Below are 20,302 nucleotides of genomic sequence, written 5' to 3' on the forward strand. Positions count from 1 at the left end.
GCCTGAACGTGCCTGCTCTCCTCAGATCGCAGACTGCTGCCCGGCAGATACCGGCATGGGAGACTGGCTGGCAATCCAAGGTGCCATTGACATTTTGCTCTGTTGCCGCCTTCCTCTCCGATTAATAAAAATATTTATTGATGCTTAAATCCACAATATACAAGGCGTGAAGATGTCAACGGCCATCCTAAGCTGAACGCGCCTGCTCTCGTCAGATCGCAGACTGCTACCCAGCTTAGGGCCCAGTAAGTACCGGCATGGGAGACTGGCTGGGAATCCCGGGTGCAGTTGACATTTTGCTCTGTTGCCGCCTTCTGTTCCGATTCCGAAAAGGATTTATTGATGCTTAAATGCACAGTATAAAAAGCATAAAGCTGTCAATGGCCATCCTAAGCTGAACGCGCCTGCTCTCGTCAGATAGCAGACTGCTACTAAGCTTAGGGCCCGGTAAGTACTGGCATGGGAGACTGGCTGGGAATCCCGGGTGCAGTTGACATTTTAATCTGTTGCCGCCTTCCGCTCCTATTCGGAAAATGATTTATTGATGCTTAAATGCACAGTATAATGGGCGTGAAGCTGTCAACGGCCATCCTAAGCTGAACGCGCCTGCTCTCGTCAGATCGCAGACTGCTACCCAGCTTAGGGCCCGGTAAGTACCAGCGTGGGAGACTGGCTGGGAATCTCAGGTGTTGTTGACATTTTGCTCTGTAGCTCTGTAGACATTTTGCTCTGTTGCCGCCTTCTGTTCCGATTCCGAAAAGGATTTATTGATGCTTAAATGCACAGTATAAAAAGCATGAAGCTGTCAATGGCCATCCTAAGCTGAACGCGCCTGCTCTCGTCAGATCGCAAACTGCTACTCAGCTTAGGGCCCGGTAAGTACTGGCATGGGAGACTGGCTGGGAATCCCGGTTGCCGTTGACATTTTGCTCTATTGCTGCCTTCCGCTCCGATTCCGAAAATAATTTATTGATGCTTAAATCCACAGTGGGAGACTGGCTGGCAATCCAAGGTGCCATTGCCATTTTGCTCTGTTGCCGCCTTCCTCTCCGATTAATAAAAATATTTATTGATGCTTAAATCCACAATATACAAAGTGTGAAGCTGTCATCGGCCATCCTAAGCTGAACGCGCCTGCTCTCGTCAGATCGCAGACTGCTACCCAGCTTAGGGCCTGGTAAGAACCAGCATGGGAGACTGGCTGGGAATCCCAGGTGTTGTTGACATTTTGCTCTGTAGCCGCCTTCCGCTTCGATTCCGAAAAGGATTTATTGATGCTTAAATCCACAGTATACAGGGTGTGAAGCCGTCTACGGCTATCCTAAGCTGAATGTGCCTGTTCTTGTCAGATCGCAGACTGCTGCCCGGCAAGTATGGGCATGAGAGACTGGCTGGCAATCCAAGGTGCTATTGACATTTTGCTCTGTTGCCGCCTTCCTCTCCGATTCCGAAAAGGATTTATTGATGCTTAAATGCACAGTATAAAAAGCATGAAGCTGTCAATGGCCATCCTAAGCTGAACGTGCCTGCTCTTGTCAGATCGCAGACTGCTACCCAGCTTAGGGCCCGGTAAGTACTGGCATGGGAGACTGGCTGGGAATCCCAGGTGCCGTTGACGTTTTACTCTATTGCTGCCTTCCGCTCCGATTCGGAAAAGGATTTATTGATGCTTAAATGCACAGTATAAAGGGCGTGAAGCTGTCAACGGCCATCCTAAGCTGAACGTGCCTGCTCTCGTCAGATCGCAGACTGCTACCCAGCTTAGGGCCCGGTAAGTACTGGCATGGGAGACTGGCTGGGAATCCCAGGTGTTGTTGACATTTTGCTCTATTGCTGCCTTCCGCTCCGATTCCGAAAATAATTAATTGATGCTTAAATCCACAGTATACAAGGTGTGAAGCTGTCGACGGCCATCCTAAGCTTAACTCGCCTGCTCTCGTCAGATCGCAGACTGGTACAGATCTTAGGGCCCGGTAAGTACCGGCATGGGAGACTGGCTGGGAATCCCGGCTGCCGTTGACATTTTGCTCTGTTGCTGCCTTCCGTTCCGATTCCGAAAAGGATTTATTGATGCTTAAATGCACAGTATAAAGGGCGAGAAGCTGTCAACGGCCATCCTAAGCTGAACACGCCTGCTCTCATCAGATCGCAGACTGCTACCCAGCTTAGGGCCAGGTAAGTACCAGCATGGGAGACTGGCTGGGAATCCCAGGTGTCGTTGACATTTTGCTCTGTTTCTGCTCCGATTCCGAAAATTATTTATTGATGCTTAAATCCACAGTATACAGGGTGTGAAGCCGTCTACGGCTATCCTAAGCTGAATGTGCCTGTTCTTGTCAGATCGCAGACTGCTGCCCAGCAAGTACGGGCATAGGAGACTGGCTGGCAATCCAAGGTGCTATTGACATTTTGCTCTGTTGCCGCCTTCCTCTCCGATTCCGAAAATAATTTATTGATGCTTAAATCCACAGTATACAAGGTGTGAAGCTGTCGACGGCCATCCTAAGCTTAACGCGCCTGCTCTCGTCAGATCGCAGACTGGTACAGATCTTAGGGCCCGGTAAGTACCGGCATGGGACACTGGCTGGGAATCCCGGCTGCCGTTGAGATTTTGCTCTGTTGCCGCCTTCCGTTCCGATTCCGAAAAGGATTTATTGATGCTTAAATGCACAGTATAAAGTGCGAGAAGCTGTCAACGGCCATCCTAAGCTGAACGCGCCTGCTTTCGTCAGATCGCAGACTGCTACCCAGCTTAGGGCACGGGAACTACCAGCATGGGAGACTGGCTGGGAATCCCAGGTGTCGTTGACATTTTGCTCTGTTGCCGCCTTACGCTCCGATTCCGAAAAGGATTTATTGATGCTTAAATCCACAGTATACAGGGTGTGAAGATGTCTACGGCCATCCTAAGCTGAATGCGCCTGTTCTCGTCAGATCGCAGACTGCTACCCAGCTTCGGGCCTGGTAAGTACCAGCAAGGGAGACTGGCTGGGAATCCCGGGTGCAGTTGACATTTTGCTCTGTTTCTGCTCCGATTCCGAAAATTATTTATTGATGCTTAAATCCACAGTATGCAAAGTGTGAAGCTGTCAACGGCCATCCTAAGCTGAATGCGCCTGTTCTCGTCAGATTGCAGACTGCTACCCAGCTTAGGTCCTGGTAAGTACCAGCATGGGAGACTGGCTGGGAATCCCGGGTGCAGTTGACATTTTAATCTGTTGCCGCCTTCCGCTCCGATTCGGAAAAGGATTTATCGATGCTTAAATCCACAATATACAGGGTGTGAAGCTGTCAACGGCCATCCTAAGCTGAACGCACCTGCTCTCGTCAGATCGCAGACTGCTACCCAGCTTAGGGCCCAGTAAGTACCGGCATGGGAGACTGGCTGGGAATCCCAGGTGCAGTTGACATTCTGCTCTGTTGCCGCCTTCCGTTCCGATTCCGAAAAGGATTTATTGATGCTTAAATGCACAGTATAAAAAGCATGAAGCTGTCAATGGCCATCCTAAGCTGAACGTGCCTGCTCTCGTCAGATCGCAGACTGCTATCCAGCTTAGGGCCCAGTAAGTACCGGCATGGGAGACTGGCTGGGAATCCCGGGTGCAGTTGACATTTTGCTCTGTTGCCGCCTTCCGTTCCGATTCCGAGAAGGATTTATTGATGCTTAAATGCACAGTATAAAAAGCATGAAGCTGTCAATGGCCATCCTAAGCTGAACGCGCCTGCTCTCGTCAGATCGCAGACTGCTACCCAGCTTAGGGCCCAGTAAGTACCGGCATGGAAGACTGGCTGGGAATCCCGAGTGCAGTTGACATTTTGCTCTGTTGCCGCCTTCCGTTCCGATTCCGAAAAGGATTTATTGATGCTTAAATGCACGGTATAAAAATCATGAAGCTGTCAATGGCAATCCTAAGCTGAACGCGCCTGCTCTCCTCAGATCGCAGACTGCTATCTAGCTTAGGGCGCGGTAAGTACTGGCATGGGAGACTGGCTGGGAATCCCGGTTGCCGTTGACATTTTGCTCTATTGCTGCCTTCCGCTCCGATTCCGAAAATAATTTATTGATGCTTAAATCCACAGTATACAAGGTGTGAAGCTGTCGACGGCCATCCTAAGCTGAACGCGCCTGCTCTCGTCAGATCGCAGACTGCTACCCAGCTTAGGGCCCAGTAAGTACCGGCATGGGAGACTGGCTGGGAATCCCGGGTGCAGTTGACATTTTGCTCTGTTGCCGCCTTCTGTTCCGATTCCGAAAAGGATTTATTGATGCTTAAATGCACAGTATAAAAAGCATAAAGCTGTCAATGGCCATCCTAAGCTGAACGCGCCTGCTCTCGTCAGATAGCAGACTGCTACTAAGCTTAGGGCCCGGTAAGTACTGGCATGGGAGACTGGCTGGGAATCCCGGGTGCAGTTGACATTTTAATCTGTTGCCGCCTTCCGCTCTGATTCGGAAAAGGATTTATTGATGCTTAAATGCACAGTATAAAGGGCGTGAAGCTGTCAACGGCCATCCTAAGCTGAACACGCCTGCTCTCGTCAGATCGCAGACTGCTACCCAGCTTAGGGCCCGGTAAGTACCAGCGTGGGAGACTGGCTGGGAATCTCAGGTGTTGTTGACATTTTGCTCTGTAGCTCTGTAGACATTTTGCTCCGATTCCGAAAAGGATTTATTGATGCTTAAATCCACAGTATACAGGGTGTGAAGCCGTCTACGGCTATCCTAAGCTGAATGTGCCTGTTCTTGTCAGATCGCAGACTGCTGCCCGGCAAGTACGGGCATGGGAGACTGGCTGGCAATCCAAGGTGCCATTGACATTTTGCTCTGTTGCCGCCTTCCTCTCCGATTAATAAAAATATTTATTGATGCTTAAATCCACAATACACAGGGTGTGAAGCTGTCAACGGCCATCCTAAGCCTGAACGTGCCTGCTCTCCTCAGATCGCAGACTACTGCCCGGCAGTTACCGGCATGGGAGACTGGCTGGCAATCCAAGGTGCCATTGACATTTTGCTCTGTTGCCGCCTTCCTCTCCGATTAATAAAAATATTTATTGATGCTTAAATTCACAATATACAAGGCGTGAAGATGTCAACGGCCATCCTAAGCTGAACGCGCCTGCTCTCGTCAGATCGCAGACTGCTACCCAGCTTAGGGCCCAGTAAGTACCGGCATGGGAGACTGGCTGGGAATCCCGGGTGCAGTTGACATTATGCTCTGTTGCCGCCTTCCGTTCCGATTCCGAAAAGGATTTATTGATGCTTAAATGCACAGCATAAAAAGCATGAAGCTGTCAATGGCCATCCTAAGCTGAACGCGCCTGCTCTCGTCAGATCGCAGACTGCTACCCAGCTTAGGGCCCAGTAAGTACCGGCATGGGAGACTGGCTGGGAATCCCGGGTGCAGTTGACATTTTGCTCTGTTGCCGCCTTCCGTTCCGATTCCGAAAAGGATTTATTGATGCTTAAATGCACGGTATAAAAATCATGAAGCTGTCAATAGCCATCCTAAGCTGAACGCGCCTGCTTTCGTCAGATCGCAGACTGCTATCTAGCTTAGGGCGCGGTAAGTACTGGCATGGGAGACCGGCTGGGAATCCCGGTTGCCGTTGACATTTTGCTCTATTGCTGCCTTCCGCTCCGATTCCGAAAATAATTTATTGATGCTTAAATCCACAGTATACAAGGTGTGAAGCTGTCGAGGGCCATCCTAAGCTTAACGCGCCTGCTCTCGTCAGATCGCAGACTGGTACAGATCTTAGGGCCCGGTAAGTACCGGCATGGGACACTGGCTGGGAATCCCGGCTGCCATTGACATTTTGCTCTGTTGCCGCCTTCCGTTCCGATTCCGAAAAGGATTTATTGATGCTTAAATCCACAATACACAGGGTGTGAAGCTGTCAACGGCCATCCTAAGCCTGAACGTGCCTGCTCTCCTCAGATCGCAGACTACTGCCCGGCAGTTACCGGCATGGGAGACTGGCTGGCAATCCAAGGTGCCATTGACATTTTGCTCTGTTGCCGCCTTCCTCTCCGATTAATAAAAATATTTATTGATGCTTAAATTCACAATATACAAGGCGTGAAGATGTCAATGGCCATCCTAAGCTGAACGCGCCTGCTTTCGTCAGATCGCAGACTGCTACCCAGCTTAGGGCCCAGTAAGTACCGGCATGGGAGACTGGCTGGGAATCCCGGGTGCAGTTGACATTTTGCTCTGTTGCCGCCTTCCGTTACGATTCCGAAAAGGATTTATTGATGCTTAAATGCACAGTATAAAAATCATGAAGCTGTCAATGGCCATCCTAAGCTGAACGCGCCTGCTTTCATCAGATTGCAGACTGCTACCTAGCTTAGGGCCTGGTAAGTACTGGCATGGGAGACTGGTTGGGAATCCCGGTTGCTGTTGACATATTGCTCTATTGCTGCCTTCCGCTCCGATTCCGAAAATAATTTATTGATGCTTAAATCCACAGTATACAAGGTGTGAAGCTGTCGACGACCATCCTAAGCTTAACGCGCCTGCTCTCGTCAGATCGCAGACTGATACTCAGCTTAGGGCCTGGTAAGTACCAGCATGGTAGACTGGCTGGAATCCCGGGTGCAGTTGACATTTTAATCTGTTGCCGCCTTCCGCTCCGATTCCGAAAAGGATTTATTGATGCTTAAATCCACAATATACAGGGTGTGAAGCTGTCAATGGCCATCCTAAGCTGAACATGTCTGCTCTCCTCAGATCGCAGACTGCTGCCCGGCAGATACCGGCGTGGGAGACTGTCTGGCAATCCAAGGTGCCATTGACATTTTGCTCTGTTGCCGCCTTCCTCTCCGATTATTAAAAATATTTATTGATGCTTAAATCCACAGTATACAAAGTGTGAAGCTGTCAACGGCCATCCTAAGCTGAACGTGCCTGCTCTCGTCAGATCGCAGACTGCTACCCAGCTTAGGGCCTGGTAAGTACCAGCATGGGAGACTTTCTGGGAATCCCGGGTGCAGTTGACATTTTAATCTGTTGCCGCCTTCCGCTCCGATTTGGAAAAGGATTTATTGATGCTTAAATGCACAGTATAAAGGGCGTGAAACTGTCAACGGCCATCCTAAGCTGAACGCGCCTGCTCTCGTCAGAACGCAGACTGCTACCCAGCTTAGGGCCCGGTAAGTACCAGCATGGGAGACTGGCTGGGAATCCCAGGTGTTGTTGACATTTTGCTCTGTAGCCGCCTTCCGCTCCGATTCCGAAAAGGATTTATTGATGCTTAAATCCACTGTATACAGGTTGTGAAGCCGTCTACGGCTATCCTAAGCTGAATGTGCCTGTTCTTGTCAGATCGCAGACTGCTGCCCGGCAAGTACAGGCATGGGAGACTGGCTGGCAATCCAAGGTGCTATTGACATTTTGCTCTGTTGCCGCCTTCCTCTCCGATTCCGAAAAGGATTTATTGATGCTTAAATGCACAGTATAAAAAGCATGAAGCTGTCAATGGCCATCCTAAGCTGAACGCGCCTGCTCTCGTCAGATCGCAGACTGCTACCCAGCTTAGGGCCCGGTAAGTACTGGCATGGGAGACTGGCTGGGAATCCCGGGTGCCGTTGACATTTTGCTCTATTGCTGCCTTCCGCTCCGATTCCGAAAAGAATTTATTGATGCTTAAATCCACAGTATACAAGGTGTGAAGCTGTCGACGGCCATCCTAAGCTTAACGTGCCTGCTCTTGTCAGATAGCAGACTGGTACAGATCTTAGGGCCCGGTAAGTACCGGCATGGGACACTGGCTGGGAATCCCGGCTGCCGTTGACATTTTGCTCTGTTGCCGCCTTCCGTTCCGATTCCGAAAAGGATTTATTGATGCTTAAATCCACTGTATACAGGTTGTGAAGCCGTCTACGGCTATCCTAAGCTGAATGTGCCTGTTCTTGTCAGATCGCAGACTGCTGCCCGGCAAGTACCAGCATGGGAGACTGGCTGGCAATTCATGGTGCCATTGACATTTTGCTCTGTTGCCGCCTTCCTCTCCGATTAATAAAAATATTTATTGATGCTTAAATCCACAATATACAAGGCGTGAAGATGTCAACGGCCATCCTAAGCAGAACGCACCTGCTCTCGTCAGATCGCAGACTGCTACCCAGCTTAGGGCCCAGTAATTACCGGCATGGGAGACTGGCTGGGAATCCCGGGTGCAGTTGACATTATGCTCTGTTGCCGCCTTCCGTTCCGATTCCGAAAAGGATTTATTGATGCTTAAATGCACAGTATAAAAAGCATGAAGCTGTCAATGGCCATCCTAAGCTGAACGCGCCTGCTCTCGTCAGATCGCAGACTGCTACCCAGCTAAGGGCACAGTAAGTACCGGCATGGGAGACTGGCTGGGAATCCCGGGTGCAGTTGACATTTTAATCTGTTGCCGCCTTCCGCTCCGATTCCGAAAAGGATTTATTGATGCTTAAATGCACAGTATAAAAAGCATGAAGCTGTCAATGGCCATCCTAAGCTGAACGCGCCTGCTCTCGTCAGATCGCAGACTGCTCTAGCTTAGGGCCCGGTAGGTACTGGCATGGGAGACTGGCTGGGAATCCCGGTTGCCGTTGACATTTTGCTCTATTGCTGCCTTCCGCTCCGATTCCGAAAAGAATTTATTGATGCTTAAATCCACAGTATACAAGGTGTGAAGCTGTCGACGGCCATCCTAAGCTTAACGCGCCTGCTCTCGTCAGATCGCAGACTGGTACAGATCTTAGGGCCCGGTAAGTACCGGCATGGGACACTGGCTGGGAATCCCGGCTGCCGTTGACATTTTGCTCTGTTGCCGCCTTCCGTTCCGATTCCGAAAAGGATTTATTGATGCCTAAATGCACAGTATAAAGGGCGAGAAGCTGTCAACGGCCATCCTAAGCTGAACGCGCCTGCTCTCGTCAGATCGCAGACTGCTACCCAGCTTAGGGCCCGGTAAGTAACAGCATGGGAGACTGGCTGGGAATCCCGGGTGCCGTTGACATTTTGCTCTGTTGCCGCCTTCCGTTCCGATTCCGAAAAGGATATATTGATGCTTAAATGCACAATATAAAAATCAAGAAGCTGTCAACGGCCATCCTAAGCTGAACGCGCCTGCTCTCGTCAGATCGCAGACTGCTACCCAGCTTAGGGCCCGGTAAGTACCAGCATGGGAGACTGGCTGGGAATCCCAGGTGTCGGTGACATTTTGCTCTGTTGCCGCCTTCCGTTCCGATTCCGAAAAGGATTTATTGATGCTTAAATGCACAGTATACAAAGCATGAAGCTGTCAACGGCCATCCTAAGCTGAACGCGCCTGCTCTCGTCAGATCGCAGACTGATACCCAGCTTAGGGCCTGGTAAGTACCAGCATGGGAGACTGGCTGGGAATCCCAGGTGTCGTTGACATTTTGCTCTGTTGCCGCCTTACGCTCCGATTCCGAAAAGGATTTATTGATGCTTAAATCCACAGTATACAGGGTGTGAAGATGTCTATGGCCATCCTAAGCTGAATGCGCCTGTTCTCGTCAGATCGCAGACTGCTACCCAGCTTCGGGCCTGGTAAGTACCAGCATGGGAGACTGGCTGGGAATCCCGGGTGCAGTTGCCATTTTGCTCTGTTTCTGCTCCGATTCCGAAAATTATTTATTGATGCTTAAATCCACAGTATACAAAGTGTGAAGCTGTAAACGGCCATCCTAAGCTGAACGCGCCTGCTCTCGGCAGATCGCAGACTGCTACCCAGCTTAGGGCCTGGTAAGTACCAGCATGGGAGACTGGCTGGGAATCCCAGGTGCAGTTGACATTTTAATCTGTTGCCGCCTTGCGCTCCGATTCGGAAAAGGATTTATTGATGCTTAAATCCACAATACACAGGGTGTGCAGCTGTCAACGGCCATCCTAAGCCTGAACGTGCCTGCTCTCCTCAGATCGCAGACTACTGCCCGGCAGTTACCGGCATGAGAGACTGGCTGGCAATCCTAGGTGCCATTGACATTTTGCTCTGTTGCCGCCTTCCTCTCCGATTAATAAAAATATTTATTGATGCTTAAATTCACAATATACAAGGCGTGAAGATGTCAACGGCCATCCTAAGCTGAACGCGCCTGCTCTCGTCAGATCGCAGACTGCTACCCAGCTTAGGGCCCAGTAAGTACCGGCATGGGAGACTGGCTGGGAATCCCGGGTGCAGTTGACATTATGCTCTGTTGCCGCCTTCCGTTCCGATTCCGAAAATGATTTATTGATGCTTAAATGCACAGTATAAAAAGCATGAAGCTGTCAATGGCCATCCTAAGCTGAACGCGCCTGCTCTCGTCAGATCGCAGACTGCTACCCAGCTTAGGGCCCAGTAAGTACTTGCATGGAAGACTGGCTGGGAATCCCGGATGCAGTTGACATTTTGCTCTGTTGCCGCCTTCTGTTCCGATTCCGAAAAGGATTTATTGATGCTTAAATGCACAGTATAAAAAGCATGAAGCTGTCAATGGCCATCCTAAGCTGAACGCGCCTGCTCTCGTCAGATCGCAAACTGCTACTCAGCTTAGGGCCCGGTAAGTACTGGCATGGGAGACTGGCTGGGAATCCCGGTTGCCGTTGACATTTTGCTCTATTGTTGCCTTCCGCTCCGATTCCGAAAATAATTTATTGATGCTTAAATCCACAGTATACAAGGTGTGAAGCTGTCGACGGCCATCCTAAGCTGAACGCGCCTGCTCTCGTCAGATCGCAGACTGCTACCCAGCTTAGGGCCTGGTAAGTACCAGCATGGGAGACTGGCTGGGAATCCCAGGTGTCGTTGACATTTTGCTCTGTTGCCGCCTTACGCTCCGATTCCGAAAAGGATTTATTGATGCTTAAATCCACAGTATACAGGGTGTGAAGATGTCTACGGCCATCCTAAGCTGAATGCGCCTGTTCTCGTCAGATCGCAGACTGCTACCCAGCTTCGGGCCTGGTAAGTACCAGCATGGGAGACTGGCTGGGAATCCCGAGTGCAGTTGATATTTTGTTCCGATTCCGAAAATTATTTATTGATGCTTAAATCCACATTTTACAAAGTGTGAAGCTGTCAACGGCCATCCTAAGCTGAACGCGCCTGCTCTCGTCAGATTGCAGACTGCTACCCAGCTTAGGGCCTGGTAAGTACCAGCATGGTAGACTGGCTGGGAATCCCGGGTGCAGTTGACATTTTAATCTGTTGCCGCCTTCCGCTCCGATTCCGAAAAGGATTTATTGATGCTTAAATCCACAATGTACAGGGTGTGAAGCTGTCAACGGCCATCCTAAGCCTGAACGTGCCTGCTCTCCTCAGATCGCAGACTGCTGCCCGGCAGATACCGGCATGGGAGACTGGCTGGCAATCCAAGGTGCCATTGCCATTTTGCTCTGTTGCCGCCTTCCTCTCCGATTAATAAAAATATTTATTGATGCTTAAATCCACAATATACAAAGTGTGAAGCTGTCATCGGCCATCCTAAGCTGAACGCGCCTGCTCTCGTCAGATCGCAGACTGCTACCCAGCTTAGGGCCTGGTAAGAACCAGCATGGGAGACTGGCTGGGAATCCCAGGTGTTGTTGACATTTTGCTCTGTAGCCGCCTTCCGCTTCGATTCCGAAAAGGATTTATTGATGCTTAAATCCACAGTATACAGGGTGTGAAGCCGTCTACGGCTATCCTAAGCTGAATGTGCCTGTTCTTGTCAGATCGCAGACTGTTGCCCGGCAAGTATGGGCATGGGAGACTGGCTGGCAATCCAAGGTGCTATTGACATTTTGCTCTGCTGCCGCCTTCCTCTCCGATTCCGAAAAGGATTTATTGATGCTTAAATGCACAGTATAAAAAGCATGAAGCTGTCAATGGCCATCCTAAGCTGAATGTGCCTGCTCTTGTCAGATCGCAGACTGCTACCCAGCTTAGGGCCAGGTAAGTACTGGCATGGGAGACTGGCTGGGAATCCCAGGTGCCGTTGACGTTTTACTCTATTGCTGCCTTCCGCTCCGATTCGGAAAAGGATTTATTGATGCTTAAATGCACAGTATAAAGGGCGTGAAGCTGTCAACGGCCATCCTAAGCTGAACGTGCCTGCTCTCGTCAGATCGCAGACTGCTACCCAGCTTAGGGACCGGTAAGTACTGGCATGGGAGACTGGCTGGGAATCCCAGGTGTTGTTGACATTTTGCTCTATTGCTGCCTTCCGCTCCGATTCCGAAAATAATTTATTGATGCTTAAATCCACAGTATACAAGGTGTGAAGCTGTCGACGGCCATCCTAAGCTTAACGCGCCTGCTCTCGTCAGATCGCAGACTGGTACAGATCTTAGGGCCCGGTAAGTACCGGCATGGGAGACTGGCTGGGAATCCCGGGTGCAGTTGACATTTTGCTCTGTTGCCGCCTTCCGTTCCGATTCCGAAAAGGATTTATTGATGCTTAAATGCACAGTATAAAGGGCGAGAAGCTGTCAACGGCCATCCTAAGCTGAACGCGCCTGCTCTCATCAGATCGCAGACTGCTACCCAGCTTAGGGCCCGGTAAGTACCAGCATGGGAGACTGGCTGGGAATCCCAGGTGTCGTTGACATTTTGCTCTGTTTCTGCTCCGATTCCGAAAATTATTTATTGATGCTTAAATCCACAGTATACAGGGTGTGAAGCCGTCTACGGCTATCCTAAGCTGAATGTGCCTGTTCTTGTCAGATCGCAGACTGCTGCCCAGCAAGTACGGGCATGGGAGACTGGCTGGCAATCCAAGGTGCTATTGACATTTTGCTCTGTTGCCGCCTTCCTCTCCGATTCCGAAAATAATTTATTGATGCTTAAATCCACAGTATACAAGGTGTGAAGCTGTCGACGGCAATCCTAAGCTTAACGCGCCTGCTCTCGTCAGATCGCAGACTGGTACAGATCTTAGGGCCCGGTAAGTACCGGCATGGGACACTGGCTGGGAATCCCGGCTGCCGTTGACATTTTGCTCTGTTGCCGCCTTCCGTTCCGATTCCGAAAAGGATTTATTGATGCTTAAATGCACAGTATAAAGTGCGAGAAGCTGTCAACGGCCATCCTAAGCTGAACGCGCCTGCTTTCGTCAGATCGCAGACTGCTACCCAGCTTAGGGCACGGGAACTACCAGCATGGGAGACTGGCTGGGAATCCCAGGTGTCGTTGACATTTTGCTCTGTTGCCGCCTTACGCTCCGATTCCGAAAAGGATTTATTGATGCTTAAATCCACAGTATACAGGGTGTGAAGATGTCTACGGCCATCCTAAGCTGAATGCGCATGTTCTCGTCAGATCGCAGACTGCTACCCAGCTTCAGGCCTGGTAAGTACCAGCATGGGAGACTGGCTGGGAATCCCGGGTGCAGTTGACATTTTGCTCTGTTTCTGCTCCGATTCCGAAAATTATTTATTGATGCTTAAATCCACAGTATACAAAGTGTGAAGCTGTCAACGGCCATCCTAAGCTGAACGCGCCTGCTCTCGTCAGATTGCAGACTGCTACCCAGCTTAGGTCCTGGTAAGTACCAGCATGGGAGACTGGCTGGGAATCCCGGGTGCAGTTGACATTTTAATCTGTTGCCGCCTTCCGCTCCGATTCGGAAAAGGATTTATTGATGCTTAAATCCACAATATACAGGGCGTGAAGCTGTCAACGGCCATCCTAAGCTGAACGCACCTGCTCTCGTCAGATCGCAGACTGCTACCCAGCTTAGGGCCCAGAAAGTACCGGCATGGGAGACTGGCTGGGAATCCCAGGTGCAGTTGACATTCTGCTCTGTTGCCGCCTTCCGTTCCGATTCCGAAAAGGATTTATTGATGCTTAAATGCACAGTATAAAAAGCATGAAGCTGTCAATGGCCATCCTAAGCTGAACGCGCCTGCTCTCGTCAGATCGCAGACTGCTATCCAGCTTAGGGCCCAGTAAGTACCGGCATGGGAGACTGGCTGGGAATCCCGGGTGCAGTTGACATTTTGCTCTGTTGCCGCCTTCCGTTCCGATTCCGAGAAGGATTTATTGATGCTTAAATGCACAGTATAAAAAGCATGAAGCTGTCAATGGCCATCCTAAGCTGAACGCGCCTGCTCTCGTCAGATCGCAGACTGCTACCCAGCTTAGGGCCCAGTAAGTACCCGGCATGGAAGACTGGCTGGGAATCCCGGGTGCAGTTGACATTTTGCTCTGTTGCCGCCTTCCGTTCCGATTCCGAAAAGGATTTATTGATGCTTAAATGCACGGTATAAAAATCATGAAGCTGTCAATGGCAATCCTAAGCTGAACGCGCCTGCTTTCGTCAGATCGCAGACTGCTATCTAGCTTAGGGCGCGGTAAGTACTGGCATGGGAGACTGGCTGGGAATCCCGGTTGCCGTTGACATTTTGCTCTATTGCTGCCTTCCGCTCCGATTCCGAAAATAATTTATTGATGCTTAAATCCACAGTATACAAGGTGTGAAGCTGTCGACGGCCATCCTAAGCTTAACGCGCCTGCTCTCGTCAGATCACAGACTGGTACAGATCTTAGGGCCCGGTAAGTACCGGCATGGGACACTGGCTGGGAATCCCGGCTGCCGTTGACATTTTGCTCTGTTGCCGCCTTCCGTTCCGATTCCGAAAAGGATTTATTGATGCTTAAATCCACAATACACAGGGTGTGAAGCTGTCAATGGCCATCCTAAGCCTGAACATGCCTGCTCTCCTCAGATCGCAGACTACTGCCCGGCAGTTACCGGCATGGGAGACTGGCTGGCAATCCAAGGTGCCATTGACATTTTGCTCTGTTGCCGCCTTCCTCTCCGATTAATAAAAATATTTATTGATGCTTAAATTCACAATATACAAGGCGTGAAGATGTCAACGGTCATCCTAAGCTGAACGCGCCTGCTCTCGTCAGATCGCAGACTGCTACCCAGCTTAGGGCCCAGTAAGTACCGGCATGGGAGACTGGCTGGGAATCCCGGGTGCAGTTGACATTAAGCTCTGTTGCCGCCTTCCGTTCCGATTCCGAAAAGGATTTATTGATGCTTAAATGCACAGTATAAAAAGCATGAAGCTGTCAATGGCCATCCTAAGCTGAACGCGCCTGCTCTCGTCAGATCGCAGACTGCTACCCAGCTTAGGGCCCAGTAAGTACCGGCATGGGAGACTGGCTGGGAATCCCGGGTGCAGTTGACATTTTGCTCTGTTGCCGCCTTCCGTTCCGATTCCGAAAAGGATTTATTGATGCTTAAATGCACGGTATAAAAATCATGAAGCTGTCAATGGCCATCCTAAGCTGAACGCGCCTGCTTTCGTCAGATCGCAGACTGCTATCTAGCTTAGGGCGCGATAAGTACTGGCATGGGAGACCGGCTGGGAATCCCGGTTGCCGTTGACATTTTGCTCTATAGCTGCCTTCCGCTCCGATTCCGAAAATAATTTATTGATGCTTAAATCCACAGTATACAAGGTGTGAAGCTGTCAAGGGCCATCCTAAGCTTAACGCGCCTGCTCTCGTCAGATCGCAGACTGGTACAGATCTTAGGGCCCGGTAAGTACGGGCATGGGACACTGGCTGGGAATCCCGGCTGCCATTGACATTTTGCTCTGTTGCCGCCTTCCGTTCCGATTCCGAAAAGGATTTATTGATGCTTAAATCCACAATCCACAATACACAGGGTGTGAAGCTGTCAACGGCCATCCTAAGCCTGAACGTGCCTGCTCTCCTCAGATCGCAGACTACTGCCCGGCAGTTACCGGCATGGGAGACTGGCTGGCAATCCAAGGTGCCATTGACATTTTGCTCTGTTGCCGCCTTCCTCTCCGATTAATAAAAATATTTATTGATGCTTAAATTCACAATATACAAGGCGTGAAGATGTCAATGGCCATCCTAAGCTGAACGCGCCTGCTCTCGTCAGATCGCAGACTGCTACCCAGCTTAGGGCCCAGTAAGTACCGGCATGGGAGACTGGCTGGGAATCCCGGGTGCAGTTGACATTTTGCTCTGTTGCCGCCTTCCGTTACGATTCCGAAAAGGATTTATTGATGCTTAAATGCACAGTATAAAAATCATGAAGCTGTCAATGGCCATCCTAAGCTGAACGCGCCTGCTTTCATCAGATTGCAGACTGCTACCTAGCTTAGGGCCCGGTAAGTACTGGCATGGGAGACTGGCTGGGAATCCCGGTTGCCGTTGACATATTGCTCTATTGCTGCCTTCCGCTCCGATTCCGAAAATAATTTATTGATGCTTAAATCCACAGTATACAAGATGTGAAGCTGTCGACGGCCATCCTAAGCTTAACGCGCCTGCTCTCGTCAGATCGCAGACTGGCACAGATCTTAGGGCCCGGTAAGTACCGGCATGGGACACTGGCTGGGAATCCCGGCTGCCGTTGACATTTTGCTCTGTTGCCGCCTTCCGTTCCGATTCCGAAAAGGATTTATTGATGCTTAAATGCACAGTATACAGGGTGTGAAGCTGTCAACGGCCATCCTAAGCTGAACGCGCCTGCTCTCGTCAGATCGCAGACTGATACCCAGCTTAGGGCCTGGTAAGTACCAGCATGGTAGACTGGCTGGAATCCCGGGTGCAGTTGACATTTTAATCTGTTGCCGCCTTCCGCTCCGATTCCGAAAAGGATTTTTTGATGCTTAAATCCACAATATACAGGGTGTGAAGCTGTCAATGGCCATCCTAAGCTGAACGTGTCTGCTCTCCTCAGATCGCAGACTGCTGCCCGGCAGATACCGGCGTGGGAGACTGGCTGGCAATCCAAGGTGCCATTGACATTTTGCTCTGTTGCCGCCTTCCTCTCCGATTATTAAAAATATTTATTGATGCTTAAATCCACAGTATACAAAGTGTGAAGCTGTCAACGGCCATCCTAAGCTGAACGCGCCTGCTCTCGTCAGATCGCAGACTGCTACCCAGCTTAGGGCCTGGTAAGTACCAGCATGGGAGACTTTCTGGGAATCCCGGGTGCAGTTGACATTTTAATCTGTTGTCGCCTTCCGCTCCGATTCGGAAAAGGATTTATTGATGCTTAAATGCACAGTATAAAGGGCGTGAAACTGTCAACGGCCATCCTAAGCTGAACGCGCCTGCTCTCGTCAGAACGCAGACTGCTACCCAGCTTAGGGCCCGGTAAGTACCAGCATGGGAGACTGGCTGGGAATCCCAGGTGTTGTTGACATTTTGCTCTGTAGCCGCCTTCCGCTCCGATTCCGAAAAGGATTTATTGATGCTTAAATGCACTGTATACAGGTTGTGAAGCCGTCTACGGCTATCCTAAGCTGAATGTGCCTGTTCTTGTCAGATCGCAGACTGCTGCCCGGCAAGTACAGGCATGGGAGACTGGCTGGCAATCCAAGGTGCTATTGACATTTTGCTCTGTTGCCGCCTTCCTCTCCGATTCCGAAAAGGATTTATTGATGCTTAAATGCACAGTATAAAAAGCATGAAGCTGTCAATGGCCATCCTAAGCTGAACGCGCCTGCTCTCGTCAGATCGCAGACTGCTACCCAGCTTAGGGCCCGGTAAGTACTGGCATGGGAGACTGGCTGGGAATCCCGGGTGCCGTTGACATTTTGCTCTATTGCTGCCTTCCGCTCCGATTCCGAAAAGAATTTATTGATGCTTAAATCCACAGTATACAAGGTGTGAAGCTGTCGACGGCCATCCTAAGCTTAACGTGCCTGCTCTTGTCAGATAGCAGACTGGTACAGATCTTAGGGCCCGGTAAGTACCGGCATGGGACACTGGCTGGGAATCCCGGCTGCCGTTGACATTTTGCTCTGTTGCCGCCTTCCGTTCCGATTCCGAAAAGGATTTATTGATGCTTAAATCCACTGTATACAGGTTGTGAAGCCGTCTACGGCTATCCTAAGCTGAATGTGCCTGTTCTTGTCAGATCGCAGACTGCTGCCCGGCAAGTACCAGCATGGGAGACTGGCTGGCAATTCAAGGTGCCATTGACATTTTGCTCTGTTGCCGCCTTCCTCTCCGATTAATAAAAATATTTATTGATGCTTAAATCCACAATATACAAGGCGTGAAGATGTCAACGGCCATCCTAAGCAGAACGCACCTGCTCTCGTCAGATCGCAGACTGCTACCCAGCTTAGGGCACAGTAAGTACCGGCATGGGAGACTGGCTGGGAATCCCGGGTGCAGTTGACATTTTAATCTGTTGCCGCCTTCCGCTCCGATTCCGAAAAGGATTTATTGATGCTTAAATGCACAGTATAAAAAGCATGAAGCTGTCAATGGCCATCCTAAACTGAACGCGCCTGCTCTCGTCAAATCCCAGACTGCTCTAGCTTAGGGCCCGGTAGGTACTGGCATGGGAGACTGGCTGGGAATCCCGGTTGCCGTTGACATTTTGCTCTATTGCTGCCTTCCGCTCCGATTCCGAAAAGAATTTATTGATGCTTAAATCCACAGTATACAAGGTGTGAAGCTGTCGACGGCCATCCTAAGCTTAACGCGCCTGCTCTCGTCAGATCGCAGACTGGTACAGATCTTAGGGCCCGGTAAGTACCGGCATGGGACACTGGCTGGGAATCCCGGCTGCCGTTGACATTTTGCTCTGTTGCCGCCTTCCGTTCCGATTCGGAAAAGGATTAATTGATGCTTTTATCCACAATACACAGGGTGTGCAGCTGTCAACGGCCATCCTAAGCCTGAACGTGCCTGCTCTCCTCAGATCGCAGACTACTGCCCGGCAGTTACCGGCATGAGAGACTGGCTGGCAATCCTAGGTGCCATTGACATTTTGCTCTGTTGCCGCCTTCCTCTCCGATTAATAAAAATATTTATTGATGCTTAAATTCACAATATACAAGGCGTGAAGATGTCAACGGCCATCCTAAGCTGAACGCGCCTGCTCTCGTCAGATCGCAGACTGCTACCCAGCTTAGGGCCCAGTAAGTACCGGCATGGGAGACTGGCTGGGAATCCCGGGTGCAGTTGACATTATGCTCTGTTGCCGCCTTCCGTTCCGATTCCGAAAAGGATTTATTGATGCTTAAATGCACAGTATAAAAAGCATGAAGCTGTCAATGGCCATCCTAAGCTGAACGCGCCTGCTCTCGTCAGATCGCAGACTGGTACAGATCTTAGGGCCCGGTAAGTACCGGCAAGGGACACTGGCTGGGAATCCCGGCTGCCGTTGACATTTTGTTCTGTTGCCGCCTTCCGTTCCGATTCCGAAAAGGATTTATTGATGCTTAAATGCACAGTATACAGGGTGTGAAGCTGTCAACGGCCATCCTAAACTGAACGCGCCTGCTCTCGTCAGATCGCAGACTGCTACCCAGCTTAGGGCCTGGTAAGTACCAGCATGGGAGACTGGCTGGGAATCCAGGGTGCAGTTGACATTTTAATCTGTTGCCGCCTTCCGCTTCGATTCGGAAAATTATTTATTGATGCTTAAATCCACAATATAAAGGGCGTGAAGCTGTCAACGGCCATCCTAAGCTGAACGCGCCTGCTCTCGTCAGATCGCAGACTGCTACCCAGCTTAGGGCCCGGTAAGTACCAGCATGGGAGACTGGCTGGGAATCCCAGGTGTTGTTGACATTTTGCTCTGTAGCCGACTTCCGCTCCGATTCCGAAAAGGATTTATTGATGCTTAAATCCACAGTATACAGGGTGTGAAGCCGTCTACGGCTATCCTAAGCTGAATGTGCCTGTTCTTGTCAGATCGCAGACTGCTGCCCGGCAAGTACGGGCATGGGAGACTTGCTGGCAATCCAAGGTGCTATTGACATTTTGCTCTGTTGCCGCCTTCCTCTAAGATTCCGAAAAGGATTTATTGATGCTTAAATGCACAGTATAAAAAGCATGAAGCTGTCAATGGCCATCCTAAGCTGAACGCGCCTGCTCTCGTCAGATCGCAGACTGCTACCCAGCTTAGGGCCCCAGTAAGTACCGGCATGGAAGACTGGCTGGGAATCCCGGGTGCAGTTGACATTTTGCTCTGTTGCCGCCTTCCTTTCCGATTCCGAATAGGATTTATTGATGCTTAAATGCACGGTATAAAAATCATGAAGCTGTCAATGGCCATCCTAAGCTGAACGCGCCTGCTTTCGTCAGATCGCAGACTGCTACCTAGCTTAGGGCCCGGTAAGTACTGGCATGGGAGACTGGCTGGGAATCCCGGTTGCCGTTGACATTTTGCTCTATTGCCGCCTTCCGCTCCGATTCCCGAAAATAATTTATTGATGCTTAAATCCACAGTATACAAGGTGTGAAGCTGTCGACGGCCATCCTAAGCTTAACGCGCCTGCTCTCGTCAGATCGCAGACTGGTACACATCTTAGGGC

At 50.4% G+C, this 20,302-nt stretch overlaps 15 pseudogenes; all 15 read left to right on the forward strand.

Annotated features, from left to right (window-relative positions):
- The first annotated feature begins 578 nt into the window (after positions 1-578).
- Positions 579-698, forward strand: LOC130348305 (5S ribosomal RNA; annotated as a pseudogene).
- A 1,002-nt stretch (positions 699-1,700) lies between these two features.
- Positions 1,701-1,820, forward strand: LOC130335047 (5S ribosomal RNA; annotated as a pseudogene).
- A 284-nt stretch (positions 1,821-2,104) lies between these two features.
- LOC130316196 (5S ribosomal RNA) lies at positions 2,105-2,224 on the forward strand (annotated as a pseudogene).
- A 2,278-nt stretch (positions 2,225-4,502) lies between these two features.
- On the forward strand, positions 4,503-4,622 carry LOC130352668 (5S ribosomal RNA; annotated as a pseudogene).
- Positions 4,623-6,885: 2,263 nt separating this feature from the next.
- Positions 6,886-7,005, forward strand: LOC130347916 (5S ribosomal RNA; annotated as a pseudogene).
- Positions 7,006-7,087: 82 nt separating this feature from the next.
- On the forward strand, positions 7,088-7,207 carry LOC130352830 (5S ribosomal RNA; annotated as a pseudogene).
- A 272-nt stretch (positions 7,208-7,479) lies between these two features.
- Positions 7,480-7,599, forward strand: LOC130315778 (5S ribosomal RNA; annotated as a pseudogene).
- A 1,280-nt stretch (positions 7,600-8,879) lies between these two features.
- Positions 8,880-8,999, forward strand: LOC130352739 (5S ribosomal RNA; annotated as a pseudogene).
- A 284-nt stretch (positions 9,000-9,283) lies between these two features.
- Positions 9,284-9,403, forward strand: LOC130325425 (5S ribosomal RNA; annotated as a pseudogene).
- A 1,276-nt stretch (positions 9,404-10,679) lies between these two features.
- LOC130319044 (5S ribosomal RNA) lies at positions 10,680-10,799 on the forward strand (annotated as a pseudogene).
- Positions 10,800-12,456: 1,657 nt separating this feature from the next.
- On the forward strand, positions 12,457-12,576 carry LOC130327853 (5S ribosomal RNA; annotated as a pseudogene).
- A 4,271-nt stretch (positions 12,577-16,847) lies between these two features.
- On the forward strand, positions 16,848-16,967 carry LOC130322260 (5S ribosomal RNA; annotated as a pseudogene).
- Positions 16,968-17,049: 82 nt separating this feature from the next.
- Positions 17,050-17,169, forward strand: LOC130352842 (5S ribosomal RNA; annotated as a pseudogene).
- A 272-nt stretch (positions 17,170-17,441) lies between these two features.
- On the forward strand, positions 17,442-17,561 carry LOC130315789 (5S ribosomal RNA; annotated as a pseudogene).
- A 1,875-nt stretch (positions 17,562-19,436) lies between these two features.
- LOC130320505 (5S ribosomal RNA) lies at positions 19,437-19,556 on the forward strand (annotated as a pseudogene).
- Positions 19,557-20,302: the final 746 nt, after the last annotated feature.

Source organism: Hyla sarda, chromosome 1, assembly GCF_029499605.1.
Source record: "Hyla sarda isolate aHylSar1 chromosome 1, aHylSar1.hap1, whole genome shotgun sequence".
Taxonomy (NCBI): domain Eukaryota; kingdom Metazoa; phylum Chordata; class Amphibia; order Anura; family Hylidae; genus Hyla; species Hyla sarda.